At 41.2% G+C, this 19,571-nt stretch overlaps 2 protein-coding genes across 3 annotated transcripts in view; both read right to left on the minus strand.

Moving 5' to 3' along the window:
• ASXL2 (ASXL transcriptional regulator 2) overlaps positions 1-2,993 on the minus strand; it is a 130,471-nt gene extending 127,478 nt beyond the window's left edge. Inside the window, exon 1 of the mRNA XM_058164703.1 lies at positions 2,967-2,993. The gene's annotated coding sequence lies outside the window, so the exon portion shown is untranslated. The remainder of the gene's footprint in view (positions 1-2,966) is intronic.
• KIF3C (kinesin family member 3C) overlaps positions 1-19,571 on the minus strand; it is a 46,726-nt gene that overhangs the window by 24,583 nt on the left and 2,572 nt on the right. The window lies entirely within an intron of this gene.

Raw genomic sequence — 19,571 nt, forward strand, 5'->3', positions numbered from 1 at the left:
TCCACTATAGCACTTGCAGATAATTATCCAACCTTTTTGAAGACCCTTGTGGCAGGAGAGCTCTCCATGCAGCAAATCTTGCAACAGCTGAGGGGCTTACTCTAGCCCAGGGGTGTCACTCAAGGCCCATGCGCCATGGGCTGCTTAGATCTGGCTCACAGGGCTGCCTTGGAAACAGTGAAGGACGGGCCCGCGGTGCCTCTGCCAGCACAATGGAGCTTGGGAGGGCTGCGCGTGGCCCTCCCAGGCTCTGTTTTTGGCTGTGACGGCCTCCTGCAGCCCTCTGCCAGTGAAAATGGAGCTCGGGAGACCCACCTATTTGGCCCTTTGCACACACTATGAGCAACCTGACCAAGGAGACTGAGAACAGCAGCAGCAGCAGCTTTGAGGAGGAAGTGCAGCCAGGCACCCCCTAGGGGAAGCAGGGCTTGGCTGGGCTGGGCTGTGAGGTCCCAGTGTCCTGGGAGCTCAAGGGCCGGGCTGGGCACTTGCCCGTCACTGCCTATGGCCTGGACAGCCCGTGTCGCCATCCAGGGGTCCTCCACGTGGTCTGAGAGGGATGGCGAGGGTCCTCTGGAGGACAAGGATTTGGCCCTCTCCCTGGTCTGTTTCCTGCTCTGGTGATAATGGATCCCGCCAGGCCCTCCCAGGTCACCACAGGTTCCCCTGACACAAGTGACATTGAACTGGCTACGCCTACTTTGGCCATGCTCACCCGGCCTCCCGAGGTCAAACACAATCCTGATGTGGCCCTCAAAGACATCGAGTTTGACACCCCTGCTCTAGCCCGAACCTCTTGCCATTTTTATCCATTAATACTGGTCTTGTGCTCTGAAATTGTGGAAAATAAGTCTACGCTCTCTTTTGTGTGCAACAACCCTTCTGCTATGATATCTTATTTATCACTTATGTGGGTTCAACATGCCCAGATCATTTAGGCATCCCTCTTAAGGCTTTGTTTCCACGCTCCTTCATACACTTCCTCTGAACATGCTCTAATTTTTGAACTACGGTGACTAAAACTCTACTCCAAATGGATCTGAGCAGGGGATAGTGTAATACAGCCATGATGGCAAACCTATGGAATGGAGCCATATTGGTGGGCACGCGAGTGTTGCCCTAGTTCAGCTCCGGCACGCATGGTGGGACCGGAAGTCGGGAAATGGGCCGTTTCTGGCCTCCAGAGGGCCTCTGTGGGGATGGGGAAGACCGTTTTTGCCCTCCCCAGCCTCCTAGAAAGCCTCTGTAGCCTGGGGAGAGCAAAAAACGGGCCTACCGGGCCCACCATGCCATCACGTGCCAAAAGTGCGGGGAGTGTGGGGGAGTAGCACAGGCATGCACAGGGAGGGACATACTCCCCCCATCATGTGCTTTTGGCACACTACGGCAAAAAGATTCACCATCACTGTAATAGAGTAATCAATTCCTCTGATGAAGTCGCTGCTCTCTGTGCTTCCACTAATGCATCCTAAGGTAGCATTTGCCTTTTTGGCAGCTACATCAGACAGTTGGCTGATATTTAACTTATGACTGACAAGGACTCCCAGATCCTTTCCATATGTAACTAGTGTCAAGCCAAATATCCTCCAGCCAATATTTGTGCTTTACATTTTTCTCTCCTGATGCAGAATGTTACGTTTCTCCATCTTAAATTCCATCCTATTCATTTCAGTCTACGACCTGTCTAGAAGCTTGCCTGTATTTGTCGCCTCTTTGATTTTATTGTATGCCATGCAGCGTTCTTTTGGAATGATGTAGAAATAAAAAATAACAATGAATATTAAAATCTTCTTTCATGTTCCTCCCTGAATTTACACACAGATTTCCAACAAGGTAATTGAAACAAACTTCCCCATGGAAAAACAGCTAAGGAAGCCAGTCTCCATCTACAGGGCATATCATTTATTTATTAGGATAATAAGCTTATACATCAATTTATATGAGAAATTCATCTTTCCAAGTGGTACTTTGTAACATTATCATTCAAGAGTCACTGAGGATCTACTATTTACTGCTGATATGACACTCAGAGGTGCCAAATATGTCTATTGATCCCTTACTTGCCACTCAGGTGGACCCAGGAATTCTAGGGTGCCATGATAGAAGTCTGTGGACGTGCTTGGCACTAACCATTAACATTAAAAATGGACGCCAGAAGTTTTATTAGAAAATAAAAGTGGTACGCTCCTTCTATCCAGTGTTTTGTTTAAATAAGTAGAGTAGACAAGCAATGGCAACGAGGTGGCTTCTCCAACTTGAAGCAATTCATCCTATATGGATGTCCTTGGAGTAACCTGTTAGTCCTAAACTATCATAACTAAGGGAGGCTGAGATCAGGAATTGATGTTTTTATGTGGAACAGCTCCTCTTCTGTGAAAAGAGCTCCAACAATTATGAGTGCAAGCTGGTTGCCAAGTGCCCACATTGCAATGATGTGACTGTGGAGGCACCATGATGGCGAGAACTTTGAGAACCAGTTGTAAGTACCACCCTTTCGGTGCCATTGCAATTTCAAATGGTTTGCTGAATGAGTGATTTTTAACCAAGGACTACCTATGCATATATTTATATTATCATTTTTTTTAGCATTCTCTTACATGCATTTTTCTCATTCACTCCTCTTTCACTTCATCATTTCGTTCATCATCCTTTTTCATACTTCCCTTCAGCATTAACTCACACATTCTATAACATCAAAATTTTCATTCCTCTCTAAGGAATGTCTACATCACATTTTCTTATGTCCATTTTCTATTTGTTCTGTCACAAGATTAGTCTACCTTCTAATTTTTTATGCCGTTTTTGAGTTTTCTGTACTTACAATTGTTCTATTTAACTATACTTTTTATTTCTTTCCATTAAAGTCCATTATATTTTGAGCCATGATGGCACAGTAGTTAGAGTGCAGTACTGCAGGCTACTTCTGCTGACTGCCAGCTGACTGCAATTTGGCAGTTGAAATGTCATCAGGCTCAAGGTTGACTCAGCCTTCCACCCTTCCAAGGTGGGTAAAATGAGGACCCAAATTGTTGGGTCCGCTGTGTAAACCGCTTAGAGAGGGTTGTAAAGCACTGTGAAGTGGTATATATGGTAAGTCTAAGTGCTATTGCTATTGCTATTTTAATGATAATGTATCTCAAAAATGAATGCGAGATTAAAGAGCAGGTGCCAGACTTAGAAATGGACTACCTGTCTCTAGCTTCCATGTTTCCCTGGTTGTGCTGTGGTGTCTATCACATGAATGGGGTCAGCTCTAGGCAGAGGCTGAATAGACAGCGGCCTAGGAACACCTTAACCTGGGAGGCACTAAAACTGAACGGCTTCCAAAAAAAACCCAGTAAAAAAATGAAAAGCAATAATGATGCACTCTGTAAGCCAGCACGCCTACTGGAGGGTTAAATATAATTAAGAAACAAATGGGTGCCCTCTTTCAAATGCCTATAATGATTCTCATCTGTCAGAGTCCATTTCTCTTGAACTAAGTGCAGCAGAATAACAAAAATATGTTTGGTTTATATCATGTGTGACTAAGGGATTACAAAATAAGAGGGGAAGGCTGCAAATATTTGTTAAGTAGCTACACCCAATCCAATATCCCTCTCTTGTCTCTTTTATCTAATACAGAGATCAGTAATGAACAACAATAACAACAAAAAAGCCTTCAAACTCAGCTTCTTAGAGCTGAACAACTCAAAGATTCCAGAATTGCGGTGATGTGTAAAGAAAAGTTATTGTGTTCATTGGAGATGTGAATATATTGCCTCCCCACCTAAATACACAAATTATTAATGTCATCATGTGTTAGTTCAGCAGCAGTCATTCAAATGTCAGCAAGCCAGAGGGCTTCATCTCTGCAGCAGAAAACTAGGTTTCATTGTTAGGTGGCAATTTAACATTCAACTCACTGGATAGTTACAATTTCTATCCCATTGGATAGTTTCAACGTTATGATATCCACAACTGGCCATTTACTCTGCCTCTTGTCCAAAACTAATATGATGGGGAAGTGAGGTTTGTAGGGTTGTCAAGCAAGAGTGTATGACCATGAACAACTCACTAATCCTGTTTGTTCAAGTCATGAACTCCCAATTCAAAGAGAAGACCGTTTGTTGAAAGTTCAGCTCATCAAAGTAAGTGACAACTCACTTCCTTATGGTATGAGTTCAGAGGCCCTAAGAGCTGCTAATTCCCTGGAATATTGACCTTTTGTATACCGCTAGACCTTTTGTATAGCTCTAGCCCAGGGGGGCATTGCCCAACATATTAATTATATATTACATTATATGGGTCACTACAAATTAGTAATAGCCATCTATAGATATGACTATAAATATACACTCTCTCCCCCATCATGTATACTGGTATAGTGCTCTTTCTGAGAATATTGTAAACTCCCCCTTCTTCCCAATAGCTTTGCGTGTTCTCAATGGGCTGCTTAAAAAGCTTTGCTGTCTACATCTTTTCATAGGCTGCCCTCTAATTTTACTACACAAAGCTCTTGGGAGATCCCATCAGTTGCAGCGACTAGATTAAAGAATGAAATTGGAAATTGATATGCTCACCTCATCATAAGCACATCTCAACCAATTCTACCCATATTCTTATGCACATCAAAATGCCCTACACGGGCAATATAAATTCAAAGAGTATTCAGCTGTCCATTTACCATAAGATAGGAATATAACATACTACTTATCCATAAGGATTTAACTATACCTATACCTATAGTTCTGTAATACCCTTCACTTTCTTATTAAGATATAAGAACAGAAGAAGAACTTGCTAGATCAGCCCACAAGTGATTTAGACTAGGTACAAATACTGACAAAACTAAAAAGTCATTATAATACCAAGAAGCAAGAATTATTTACATGATATGAATATTATAAAACTGAAAACAAGCAGAGAAGAGAAGCCAAAGTCAAAAGGGACAAAGATCTCAGGAAGAAGTTAATAATTTCAGAGAGTTCTTCGAAGAAACAAGAAGCAGGTTTACGGTGACATTTCTAAAGACATGGAAGACTTCACAAAGTGTGCAAACTATTGTGCAACATTCTTAATTTTACATGCCACAAAATAATGCTCAGGATCCCCCATTGCAGGGGTGAAATGCTCCCAGTTTGGACTGGATCGCCCAATCCGGTAGCGATAGTGGTGGGTGATTTGGAGAACCGGTAGCAAAAATCTTCCCCCCCCCTCCAGCCTATGCCCAGCTGAGCCACGCGATCATCAGAGGTTTGGGTTTTTTTTACTTTTAAAAGCATTTTTTCTTCAGCGGAAGAAATGCTTTTAAAAATAAAAAAAAGCCTCTGATGATCGTATGGCTCAGCTGGGATCGTCAGAACCCTTTAAAAGCATTTTTTCTACAACTTCTTCAGCCGAAGAGGTTGTTAAAAAAAAGCTTTTAAAAGGTTCTAGCGATCAGGCAACTCAGCTGGGATCGTCAGAACCCTTTAAAAGCTTTTAAAAGGCTCCTCTGGCAATCCCAGCTGAGTTGCCTGATCATCAGAGGCTTTTAAAAGCATTTTTTTGCAACCTCTTCAGCCGAAGAGGTTGTAGAAAAAATGCTTTTAAATTTTTTTTAAAAGTTGGCCACGCCCACCCAGTCACATTACACCCCCCACCAAGCCACGCCCACTGAACCGGTAGTAACAAATTTTTCATTTCACCCCTGGATTAGAGCCCTACACAACAGAGAAGATGCCAGATGTTCAAGTTAATTTTAGAAAAGGCTGAGGTACAAGAGAAGTTATTATAGATGCATGCTGAATAATTGAGAAAGCCAAATACCCAAAAGAAAACAATGTGTGTTATACTGATCATAGAAAGGCTTTGATTGTGGCAATCATGTCAAGCAGGAGAAAGTCCTTAGGAAAATGTATGTCCTAAAAGATCTCATTGTCCTCATGAGAAACTTATACACAGGACAGGAAGCCACACAATGATCAGACCTTGATGAAACGATTAGTTTTAAATCAGTGAAGGAGTGAGACGAGGCTATATATACTCTCTCCTAATTTATTCAACCTATTGTATATACTGAAGATATATTGACAGAGGAAATACTGGAAGAACGTGATTTTAAAATAGATGGAAGAAACATCAATTACCTGCACTATGTTGATGGTACTATACTTCATAGCTAAAAATGCAAATGATCTGCAAGCACTAGTAATAAAAATTAACAAGCACAATAAAAAATCGGGATTAAGGTTAAGCATAAAAAAGATCACAATAATTAGATAGAGCAACTATCTTCATAATTAATAATAAAGATACTGAAATGGTTGGTAGCTTCTACCTTTTAGTATCGACTATCAACAATAAAGGAATTGTTGATTCCTTTCAATCAATCAATATACTTCAACTAGGACATCATAGGATAACAGTGAAGGCCTTGGAAAAGATATTCAGATGCCATGATTTATTTATATCTATGAAGACCAGAATGGTCCAGCAATGACATTCCATGGAAGTGAAAGACTTTGAAAGAGTAGGATAAAAGAATATTGATGCTTTTGAACTTTGATGTTCTCAAAGACACCTGAAAATACCATCAGCAGCCAAGAAAAAAAAACACAAATGGATCAGAACTAAAACCAATGCAGAGTTCTTATTTGACACACAAATGACCAAGCTTAAATCATATTTTGGACACATTCAGTGAAGACTTAGCTCCTTTGAGAAGGTACTTTTGCTGGGAAAGGTAAAAAAAAGGAGGGAGGGAGAGAGAGAGAGAGAGAGACAGAGAGAGAGAGAGAGAGAGAAGGCCAGCAGCAAATAGGTAGACTCAGTTACAGCAGCAACTGAGTATCTCTGGAAGACCTGAAGAACCAGGGTGGGGACAGAACTGGAGAATGTCATCACTAAGAGCTGACACTAATTTGATGGCTCGTAATCAATCAATAAAAAAACACAAAGAAAAAACTCTTGTTCATTTATAGGAGAAACAGCGCAGGTTAAAATCCTGAATGTTTTTAAACTGAAAAAAATAGATGTATTTATGAAGAATAGAATAGAATGGAATGGAATGGAATGGAATAGAATAGAATAGAATAGAATAGAATAGAATAGAATAGAATTTTATTGGCCAAGTGTGATTGGACACACAAGGAATTTGTGTGCTCTCAGAGTATGTAAAAGAAAAGATATGTTCATCAAGAATCGTAAGGTACAACATTTAATGATAGTCATAGAGAAACAACCAGTATCAATATAAGTAGATAAATATCAATGCAAGCAACAAATAAGCTGGATAATGTGTGCAACTACAATTAAGAAGATGGCTAAGCGGAATTTTAAGATTTATTCTGAAATGTTTAGAATTTTAATTATTAAATCTTTATCTAAATTACATTTCATTTTATTAATAATGCTCTTCATTCCCTCTGGAGAATATCTCACTTGGGAGGGGTGTTCAGGGGCTTTCTGTAAAGACACAGACATTCCAGAGGGATAGCTAGCTCTCAAAACACAAGGGACCCACCCACCCTTTGTTGGTTTCACAAATCCTTGGATGACTTGCACCATCCCTTGACTTTGCACGATGAAATGTGGCATGTGCCTGCTGCTCCTGACTGAGTGATAAAAATGCAAGGAAGCGATGAACCATCCTGGACCCAGACAGATGATTTCCCAGACTCTCAGCCTTCTCATCACTGAAGAACATTATTAAACAAGCTTATCAGATAAGCTTGTCATAATTTGGATGATGGCCATCCAAGTGATGTAAACAATAAGTGAAATAAAACAGAAAGAGGCACACACATCTATGGATAAGCTCATAAATCAGCATCTTTTGAAAATATGTAGCCTATAATTGAAGGCACAACATTCATCTGTCACATATTGCAGATCCTAAGACTGCTCAGAATTCATATCAACACTATTGCTTGCCACCTAGACTTTGTCTCAGTCTATTAGGCTAGTATTTCTCCATGTAACATTAACATTACAAGAAATTCTTCCTGGTTCCAGTTCCAAATTCAGCACAATTACTGGCTGCACTTTTCCTACAAGAAAATCACAAATGGGTGACATTCACTGCAACCGAGGGTATGTCATGAATTTTTTGGGGGAAAAAATTGGTTTGTTGACTATGCCTCAGCTGGTAGTCTTCACATGTTGTATTATGCTACAAGCTATATTTTAAAAACCACAAAAACTGGATTTATATGTCATGATGAGCAACAAGGATGACAATGCTGAGAAGAAGAAAAGTCTCCTACCACTTATGAAAAGGATATTTCTGTATCCATAATTTCTAATACAATCCAGTCATTCTCTTCCACCGTGAATTTTACATTGCATTGCAACTGACTTTCTTCACTGAGTTGGAAACAAGGGCAGGTGGTCAGTTATATAGTATGTGGGGGGTTTTTTATGTGTCCATCCCATTACATTAAACCCACACACCATAGAATAAGCCAAATACGACAAAAAATAAATTTGATTAAATGTCAATTGCAATAAATATGGTTATCCCTATGCAGTATATGTAGTTGATCATTTCCTCCTCTGTTACATGAAAAAAATGTACATCAATAACAACTACTGAAAAGTACTGGAGGATGCATGGTCGATGAGGGTAAGACAAAAAAGCCAAGATAGTGGCCATGGTTGCAGGATTAAAGCCCTGCCTCTTTTATGTATGTTGCATGTGTAATGTGTGTTAAAAAGGGCACAGCTTCAATCACAGTCACCAACACTGTCTAGACTTTCTTTGGCCTCCTCTATGATGCTCCTGCATGTAGCAATTCTTCATTAGGCAGCTCTGCACCTTGGTAACAACTCATACAGTTTTTAGAAAATCTTCCAGATGAGGCAGTGGCTAGCCCTATCTTTGCTCATGCATTGAAATATTTACTTTTGATCAGAAAACCCTGGAATCCTCTTTTCCATTTAGCAAAGCATGTCACCCACACTTCTACTTTTTTGCCTCCATCACTCTGACAGAATGTCCAGGAAAATATATAGACAGTGTTAAATTTTAATAATAAAAATACAAATAAAGGGGTTATTTCCCAGAAAATATCACAAACTGCCAATGAAACCACACCCTGCATTAAAATCATGTTAAAGGGAGATATAAAAACTTCATCAAAGGGAAGCCATCTGTGTATTATTTAGTAACACCTGAAGGATGAAAAAAAGCAATTTTCAAAGGGCAAAAGAAGGAGGGAAATACGATAATAGAATCTGTCTAAATGACACAAATGGTGGCTATGGATCTCTGCTTTATCTATCACAAGAATTCCCTGCAATGCCTGGCAAATCAGTTGCTTAGCAACAGCTCCTCCCATTATTTCCCATAGGAGACTCTTGTACTCTCCAATCTAGCCCTATTAGTAGATGCGCGTTGCTACTCAGCCTCCAGATTTTCCTTCCTTGATGGTAATATTTGCAGTCATAGGTTGGGTTCAGGCAAAGTGTTAAGTTATAAGACTGCTTGTTTAGTTCTGGTTGAGCATATTGACAGAATCCAGTGCCATCTTGGCTTCCAATGTGGCAATTGCAAACCCAGGCCAATAGTGGGGCAGTGGCTATTGTGGCTTTTGGAGTTCCTGACCCACAGATATCTGGAGGTGAGATCCTATTTGCAAAATCAAGCTGTAGGGAACAGATAGGACTGCTGCTACGGTATAGGCCTCCTTCCTGCATGCAGATAGTTCTCAACTTCCGAATACAAATGGGACCATAATTTATGATGCTAAGCAAGGCAGTTGTTAAGTGAGCCACTCCTGGTTTTATGACACTTTTTTTTTTGCCCTGGTTATTAAGCAAATCACTACAGTTATGTGAAGCATGCCATTGTTAAGCCAATCTGGTTTCTCATTGACTTTGCTTGTCGGAAGCCAGCTGGGAAAGTCGCAAATGACTCTTAAATGCTACAACCATCATAAAAACATGCTGGTTGCCAAGTGCCCAACCTTTGATCACATGACCATGGCAGTGCTGCAATGGTCACAAGTGCCAGGACCAGTTATAAGTCATATTTTTCAGTGTAGTTGTAACCATGAAAGATCGCTAAACAAATTGGTTGTAAGTTGAAGATGCTCTGTAATGGCTTCCTTACCTGAACTGCTTGACATTGTGCCTGGGTTTTCCAGCCTATGGTACTGGGAGATGTCAACTTGCCTTTCCCAGGTGTGGAGTCTGAAGTGGCTTGGGAGTTCACAGCTGCCACCATGGCAACCATTGACCTGACCCAAGTCATCAAGAGTTAGAGGCATAGGAGTAGGTCACTTGTTGGATCTGTTCTTTCTCTAGGAGCAGTGACAATGTGATCTGGAACTAGGAATATTGCTCTTGCCCTTGACATACAGATCATAGTTCTGGAGTTCTTCATGCCTATCAATTGGTCTGCCCAGATACTGATTAGACCTCAGTTCAACTTAGGCCTTAGTCATCTCTTGGGATGAGAATGTGGTGATAGCCTTGATTCAGATTGTGCCTTCATGGCCTTTCTCTACACATGGATCTCAGAGGTCTCCTGGTTCTCAAAGGAACTGGGAAATAAAATGGCAAAAGACATTAGAGTGCTGCTGGAAGAAACAGATTGGATCCCTACCAGATCTGGACACATTACTGAGACAGCCCTTTGACCTATGATGGGACTGAGATGGGGGTAATACATTCATCCTGGTCCTTCTAAACTTCTTGGCTTTCAATGCCATTGATCATTGTATCCTTCTGGATCAGCTCAGGTGGTTGGGAGTGAGAGACACAGTGTTGTGTTAGCTCTCCTCCTTCTTCCACAAATAGTCCTCTTTCCTGTTGATACAGGGGAATCCTCAGCTCTTGCTCATGGTTCAGTTTCCCACCAACCCATCCCATTCTTATCTAACATCTACATGAATCTCCTGGGTGATGTTATCTGTTGTCATGGGATTGGATATCAACAATATGCTAATGATACCTATTTACATAACTCTTGGTCACTGATCTTCTATCTCAGTGTCTAGAGGCTTTAGGGGTCTGGATAGGGAAAAATAGATAAAGCTCAATCTTGGATATGAGTTGGGGTGTGGTCACACTGTCCCAACTCCCAGTCCATGCCAGAAACCGGGCTATTCAAATAAGTGAAGCCCCATCCACAGGATGCAGGCAAAGCCACATCCCCTCCAGTTCACGGAAAAACCTTTCTCCACTGAACTGGTCCCTGGTGCCCAAAAAGTTGGGGGCTGCTGCTCTAAGATTCACAATCAATTGTCCAACAACATGAAATTTATTGTGGAGAAAAATGAGGTTTTATACCTATGCAGGAAAAACCAAAGATACACATGGAGGGAAGTATGCAGTGGAGTACCCCAAGGCTCTGTTTTAGGCCCAGTACTCTTCAACATCTTCATCAATGACTTGGATGAGGGGATAGATGGGGAACTCATCAAATTTGCAGATGACACCAAGCTGGCAGGAATAGCAACACTCCAGAAGATAGACTCAAGATACAGAAAGATCTTGACAGACTTGAACATTGGGTGCTAACTAACAAAATGAAATTCAACAGTGAAAAAAGTAAGGTTCTACATTTATGCAAAAAACCCAAAATGCACAGGTACCATATATGTGGTACCTTGCTCAATAGTAGTACCTGTGAGAGGGATCTTGGAGTCCTAGTGGACAACCATTTAGATATGAGCCAGCAGTGTGCAGCAGCTCCCAAAAAAGCCAACACAGTTCTGGGCTGCATAAACAGAGGGATAGAATCAAGATCACGTGAAGTGTTAATACCACTGTATAATGCCTTGATAAGGCCACACTTGGAATATTGCATTCAGTTTTGGTCGCCACGATGTAAAAAAGATGTTGAGACTCTAGAAAGAGTGCAGAGAAGAGCATCAAAGATGATTAGGGGACTGGAGACTAAAACGTATGAAGAACGGTTGCAGGAACTCGGTATGCTTAGTTTAATGAAAAGAAGGACTAGGGGAGACATGATAGCCGTGTTCCAATATCTCAGGGGTTGCCACAAAGAAGAGGGAGTCAAGCTATTCTCCAAAGCACCTGAGGGTAGAACAAGAAGCAATGGGTGGAAACTAATCAAGGAGAGAAGCAACTTAGAACTAAGGAGAAATTTCCTGACAGTTAGAACAATCAATAAGTGGAACAACTTGCCTGCAGAAGTTGTGAATGTACTGGAAATTTTTAGGAAAATGTTGGATAGCCATTTGTCTGAAATGGTGTAGGGTTTCCTGCCTCGGCAGGGGGTTGGACTAGAAGACCTCCAAGGTCCCAATTCTGTTATTATGTTAAGTATAGATTAGACGAAACTTGGCTCAAAAACAGTAAATGTGAGAGGGGCCTTGAAGTCCTAGTGGACAATCACTTAAACATGAGCTAGCAGTGTGTGGCGGCAGCCAGAAAAGCTAATACAATCCTTGGTTGTATAAACAGAGGCATAGAATCAAAATCACATGAAGAATTAGTACCACTTTATAAATCCTTAGTATGACCACACCTGGAATACTGGATCCAGTTCTGGTTACCACATTACAAAAAAAGATGTTGAGACTTTGGAAAAAGTGCAAAGAAGAGCAACTAAAATGATTAAAGTCCTGGAAACAAAAACATGTGAAGAACGGTTGCAGGATTTGGATATGGCTAGTCTAGAGAAAAGAAGGGCAAGGGGTGACATGATAGTAGTATTCCAGTATTTGAGGGGCTGCCACAAAGAATAGGGGGTCAACTTATTTTCCAAACAACCAGAAGACAAAGACAAGAAAAAATGGAATCTGTCAAGATCTTTTGGGATCCTGAGCTTGTCTTCTGGGCTGTTTGCTATGCTTGAACATCTTCTAAAATGGGGGAGGGAAAAACCCCAATTTTGGACTAAAGACTTCAACAAGCTATAAAAATACTAATCAAATCAGAAGTTATATATCCCTGGTTTAGAGCTTAGAGTATCCCTTACAAGATAACGTTTTCCCCAAGAACAATTTAATTTAGCATCCTAATCACATAAACTCATATTACAAATTTTGTTTTCAGTTTTTGGCCCTTCGCTGTTGGTTTCAGGCATTTCACCAGATGTTGCTGATACATTTTCAAGCCCATTTGAGTACCAGAAAGGCTAGAAATGTGTTATTTTTTAAATTAACTGTCATCATGTGGAAATACAATTAGTGTGTGTGTGTGTGTGTGTGTGTGTGTTTTGCTACTGTGGAATTACAATGTGCACACAGCCTTGCCACAGTGAAAAAAAAGACAATTGTTCATTTGATCGCTATCCAACAATAGTCTCCCATTTAGAAATAGATGAAGGACGAGTTTTGTAGTCTAATACTGTCTCTCTGCCTCCTTTTCATCTTTTAGCATTACTAATGCAATGCTGTTGCTTTCACTACCATCCGTTCTGCCAGTAAGAATCACATCTCTGAAACTGCATTGTGTGCACACATGCTCCCAAAGGGAGCCCAATCTAGAGCGCTAGTTACTCTGCCTAGCCCTACAGCCTACATTCCCAGTGCTTGTCAAAATTAGGTCAGCCTTCGTTTGCAATTACGTTGCTAAAGGCAGCTGCTGATCAAAAACAATTTCATCAAGCACGTTAGTAAGATAGCAGCATAAAAAACCTCTCACACGATCTCGCTTTGTTTTCGATTTAAGTTTCCTTTACTAAAATCTTGCAAATTAAAATAGAATGCAATGGTATTCCACCACAGAAACCACAAGGGCAAAGCAGAGCTCTAACATAAATTACTTTCTGATCAGATTCACACAACACACTTAGTCATGGCTTGTTTAAACATGGCTTGTTGGAAGGCTGGATGTATAGAATATATATACAGCTGAACTAGTCAAACATTATGGTTCAAGCCACCAGATGGCAGCTCAGTGAACCTTCCTCTGGAGCTGAGGAAGGATCTGCTTTTCCTCACTGACAATTCCTATTTTTCCTGTTGAGCTGGTGAGAACAGCTGGAATTCTGAACATGGTATAGGAAACTTTCAAAATGGCGGGTGTGGGAGGCATAAAATATTCACAGCCCAAACACAAAGTAAGATGCTCTTTCAATCTCAGCTCACCTCTGCATTCTTTTTCTGGGCAAGAGGATACACTCTAAAAAAAAAAAGCTCTTTAATTTTCGATAATGGGGCTTAGAACATCTTGGGCACCAAGGGAGGTTCTATGGATACACTGGTAGCCGAGGATGTCAAATTAGAAAAGCTAGATATTTGGCCAGGGATTTTGAGGAACCAATGGCAGTGGCCTTCAAACTGACTCTCCTGGGCTAATTGGACTATTGACCAGATTTAGGAGAGACTCATTACTGTCACCTCCAACCAATTACACAGCTAAGATCTGACCAGCTAGTTTCTGGACTCTTTGTCATATTAGGATGGTATCCATGCACAACCACCAATCTTTTCTTTGGCTCTTGATGTGCCAAACCAAACCCTATGCAGCAAAATGTGGTTCAGTGATATTTTATCCAACACGTCCTTGTGATTACTGACCACTCCCAGGAAGCCAAATGCAAGAGCTTTTTGAAAGCAGCACAATATCAAAGATCTGAGCATGACCACTTTCCCTGCTATTTATATCGCTCCTATTATCTTTGTTGCCTTTGTATGCAAGGCAAGGTTTCTTCTTCCAAGGTGGCAGAAGCAGCAGGCTTACATCATTGACTAAGTTCAAGCAATGCATTAAGCCGAAGATACTTTAAATGTTGATTATAAAATTACCACCGGCCAGGTACATATAACATGCTTGGTCAAAAAATCATGATATACAAATCCATAATGGCTCAACTCAGATTATGTATTTCCCCAGATCAGACTGCTGATCATTCATGATATTCATTATCCCTTGGCCCACCTATTGGAAATGAGATCATGTCCTTTTCGGGGCTGCTAAGCTGGTCAGTCTTTGATCTGATTTTTTTTTTACACAATATTCCATAAGGCTGGATTGTGTGCTAAAGAAAAGGAGGGCTTCCCTCTGTTTTCCATCCATCCGTTCACAAAGCTGCCTCTCTCCGGAACACAATGGTCTCCTTCTTTTCTAGGCCACCATTGACCCAAGGCTGTATGGGCCGGGGGGACTTGTTATAGGCATTGTGCTTGTTCATTGAGAGGGTAACTCCAACCAACAGAAGGAAACATTCATGCAGATGCCATTATCCCCACATCCCTCGCCCTCCCTTTAACTACAAGAGGTCAGTCAGATGTCTCTGCTAACTTCTTGGAAGCTGAGAGGTCCATATCTGGGAGAGCTTTGTTGGGATTCTTCAGGGCATCCTCTGTGCCCATCCAATCCTGGAAAACCAGGAATATCAAACAAGGGAGTATCATTGACATGCTATCTCCTCACTACTGATCTAGGATTAGAAAAAATGGGACCCTAGAAATAGGAGATGGGATTTCAGAGACTAAAGAGGAAGAAGGGAAGCATTGCCTCCTTCATCTCACTGAAGCCTTGATTCCTATTGTAGCAGAGAAAGGAAGAAAGAAAAGGATTCTGAGAAGGCATCGTGCCCCTCCTCTGCACACTGAAGGATACTCCTAGGAGTAAATAATCCAGAGTTTATGAATTGCATGAGATTGCAAGCCTTTTAAAAACTTTCCTCAACCACCAAGTTTTTGTCAATGAAATTCAGCAGCAAAGTATCAAAATGAGAAAGTGTAATTTTCTTTCAAAAGAAAAAAAGGGGAAAGGAAGGTATATTCGGCCCCTGACAGAGCTGATGTACGAATTTATTTTACTGAATAAGAAAGAAAAGATAAACTTTAAAAAACGAACAAAGGGCCTGAAATTCTGGCTCCACCCTTTCCAGTAACTTCAGCATATCACTACCACAACCTCCGAGGTCCTTAGTGGACCAAAAATAAAAGATTTTTTAAAAAAAACAATATAGTTTTGGCTACAAAACAACCTCCCAGTCCTGATTTAATAAGTTTCTTCTAATTATAAGCCATGGGCAAAGCCCAGAAAGCATGGAGTTTTTCACTGTAGTTCTCATGATCAATGCACATTCAGCCTTAGTTATTTATCTAGCCAGCGATACTGTCTGCATTTGCAATGAGAGTCCACATCATTTGCAGGGCAGTTCTAAAGTTGTAAGTTTTGCCTGGGTAGAATGCAATGTCTCTAGCCATGCACAGCTTTATTCCCTGCCCTCAGCCCAAGCAATCACAGTAAATAATAGGCTTACAGAAACACCCCCACCTCCCAAGTTTGAAACTCATCAGCCCCTTGCCCACTTTTGGGGTTTGCTCAAATATGATTTGGTCCTGTTTGAAGTTTGGCTTCTTTCTTTGCCTCTTTGCATTGTCCTGTACCAAGAATAATATGCAAACAGGTGTTTTAAGGGGTCCCGATCCCATTCGTGGGGTCCAGTGGTTTCTGCCTGTAGGAAGGAAACCTTAATTCTGCAAAGGCCAATCATAATCCTGGAAATACAAGAGCATAGTGCTCTGTGCATGTTCAGAGCAGTAGTGGGTTTCAAAAATTTCTACTACCGGTTCTGTGGGTGTGGCTTGGTGGGTGTGGCATGGCTTGGTGGGTGTGGCTTGGTGGGCGTGGCAGGGAAGGATACTGTAAAATCTCCATTCCCATCCCACTCCTGGGGGAAGGATACTGCAAACTCCCTATTTCCTCCTGATCAGCTGGGACTCAGGAAGCAGAGAATAGATGGGGGCAGGGCCAATCAGAATTTTTACTACCTGTTCTCTGAACTACTCAAAATTTCTGCTACCAGTTCTCCAGAACTGGTCAGAACCTGCTGAAACCCATCTCTGGTTCAGAGGCATATACTGTACATGCCAGGACAGACAATACTCTGAAAAAGCTTCACGGAACTGAGCTCCAGCTATGCTATGATTTAGCTTAAAATGCTGGAATCCCCTGGCTGAACCTCTGGAGAGGAGGGGAAGAAGACCCCAAGGCAACCACTTGTTGGTGATCATGGGAGTGAGAGAAGCCAGCTGAATCAGATTGAGGTAGCAACAACAGCATTTGGGCAACTGAGATTTGCAAAATCTCCTCAATGAGATAGGAAACCTGTGCGATTCTGGATTTCTCATATGGAGATTGGGGGAGGGGGGCAGGAGGGGTGTTGTTAAGTTATCCCAGATATTCACAGGCTAGGTCCACAAGTGATTAACCTCCTAGTCAATTAAAGTCGTAATGTCTAAATGTGAAAACATTTGGTTAGGTTTTTTTATGGTTAAGCATGCTATGGAAGCCCTGACCACTTAAGACTCTTCATCATATGGTATGAACCCAGAAAATAATTCCAGTCATCCAACTGCATTCATACATGGCATCTGACTGGTTTGGCTCTAGCTGAACATGTCAGGTGAACTCAACTATTCTGATTTGCAAACCATGGGTTATATCTTTGTATATTATGTAAGCCGAACCAACAACCGTTTATTCTGCAAACTATGGCTTAAGGGAACCTACGTGGGAAAATACCTCTCCTTTAAAATGTTTTTTTATTTTTATTTTGTCACAACAGTATACGTAAACATCGACATAAAACAACAACACATCATAAAAGAAAAACATATATATAAGTAAAAGTATGCAATAACTATATTAATTTGATATAATTATTTATTTAAACATATTCTTGAAGACGTGCACATTGGAAATAAAGAGGGTGGAATGAAGGTGGCATAGAATGTTTGCTGTTTTTATTACTGTAGTCATTCACTATGTTTTATCTGCTTTTATCCTCAGGATTGCTAAGATAAGCATATACAATTATATAGTTATTTACTTCATATCAAGCCTCCAAAGCCTGCAAACCGTCTGGTATAACTAGGAGAAGCCTGCCCCACTCATACCGGCAGAGAGAGAGCCTAGCGCAGATCCTATCAGTCAAAAAATTCCAACTGTGGTTTCAGAAGAAGAGCCTTATCTGCCTGCCCTTTGGAATATCCTACCCTCCATCTGCCTCCATCCTCCTATCCGTCCACAAGAGCCTGAAAAACCTGCCTCTGCCAGTTGGCCAGGGGACCCAATGGGGAAGCAACACACTGGAGGTGGCTACTAGGTGGCTACCAAACCTAGCACTTCACGACCTGCCCATTTTTTATTCTCATATCACTATATTCTCATTGTTTTCTTTTTCATTACTTGTTCCATTGTTCCATCACTTTGCTACTGTTATGTTTATGCTTCTTTTCATTTCTACGTTTTTATTGTTGTAAGCCACCTACAGTAGCCCCATGGTGAGATAAATTTAACAGATAAATAAATAAAAGTAGGTTATATTCAGGAACAGCAAGGGAACTAGAGTCACCATTTGAGCTTCCAATATGAGCAAATGTTTTAATTGAGATTTGTAAGGTGAGGGAGGGAACAGTGCGGTGGTCATTGGCTTCTATGGATGTTGGAGAATGTAGAGATATGAATGGTTCCAAACTCTGCTGATCTTTTGCAAAGCAGTGAAGATTTGGCTCTTCCACAGGCATTGTGGCCAAGATGGTAATTACTGGAGTTCTGCTATGCGTGTATATGATGGGGATACTGAAATTTTATTGGGACCTTAGTATCTTTTTGGTTGCTGTTTTAATTGATTGTTCAGTTGGATTTGGTTTACCATCTACAATCTGGTGGGATAGATAGGCAGATGGATGGAAGAATGAATGGATAAATGCCAAGTAGTTGTTGAAGAATTCCAAGATTTGATTCTTTGAATGTCCAATTAGTTCTAGGAGAGGAGGGAAGCCTAGTAGCTTGACATGAGATTTTCTGAAAGCCATAGTTTGGGGCAGAGACATTATTTCTGGGAGCCTCAGTGGGACTTTGTGTTTTTATCCTGGAAACACAGTATAGAATCACTATAAACATTTCAGAAATATTCATACAACCATGTCAGTTAAAGGCAAAGCGGCTACATTTGCCCAATGTGCTGTATTTTATTTTGTATCAATTTAGGGATTTTTTTTGCAGCTAAGTATCTTGTGTGAGAACCTCAACCGTTGAATTAGTTTATGCTTCAATATATTGCATGAATCCTTCAAACTGATTATTTGAGTAACCAACTTAAGCATTTTCAATAAACACAGATGTTCCATGTGCTCCATAATCTGAATTGTGGGGCACACCCACCCATTTTTCAAGAGAGATGAGACTCAAATCTGGAGGCAAGTTTGGGATCCTCATGCTTGGACCACAGGATGGGCCCTATCTTGCTGCACTTCCCAGGTCACACTAAAAGGCAACCAAGGGCACAGACAACACTTGCAAATCTGCCCAAACAAGAATCAGCAAAAAGACGCAGATACAGTTTAGGGGGGGAAATGACCTTTGAGCATCCGTTAGGCTTACTTTTCAGTAAAAGCTGGGACAGAAATAGGATGGGGAAAGTCCTCACTTAAACACCTAAGATGCTGCAGATGGTGTGACCTGGAAGACAGGGAAAGTTGCATCCCCTCGTTAACACCCATTTGCAGAGACAAAAGGAAACCCCATCAGAACTGCAGGAACAATTGGCCAACCTCCCAGAGGTACCAGCCAATGCGTATGCAGGAGGTCACCTCCACCCAGTCTTAGCAATGGCCTTTTCTGTGCCGCTTTGTTGTGCAATGGAAGAGCTTATTAGCTGAAGCTGCCAG

The sequence above is a fragment of the Ahaetulla prasina genome, chromosome 1 (assembly GCF_028640845.1).
Source record: "Ahaetulla prasina isolate Xishuangbanna chromosome 1, ASM2864084v1, whole genome shotgun sequence".
NCBI lineage: Eukaryota > Metazoa > Chordata > Lepidosauria > Squamata > Colubridae > Ahaetulla > Ahaetulla prasina.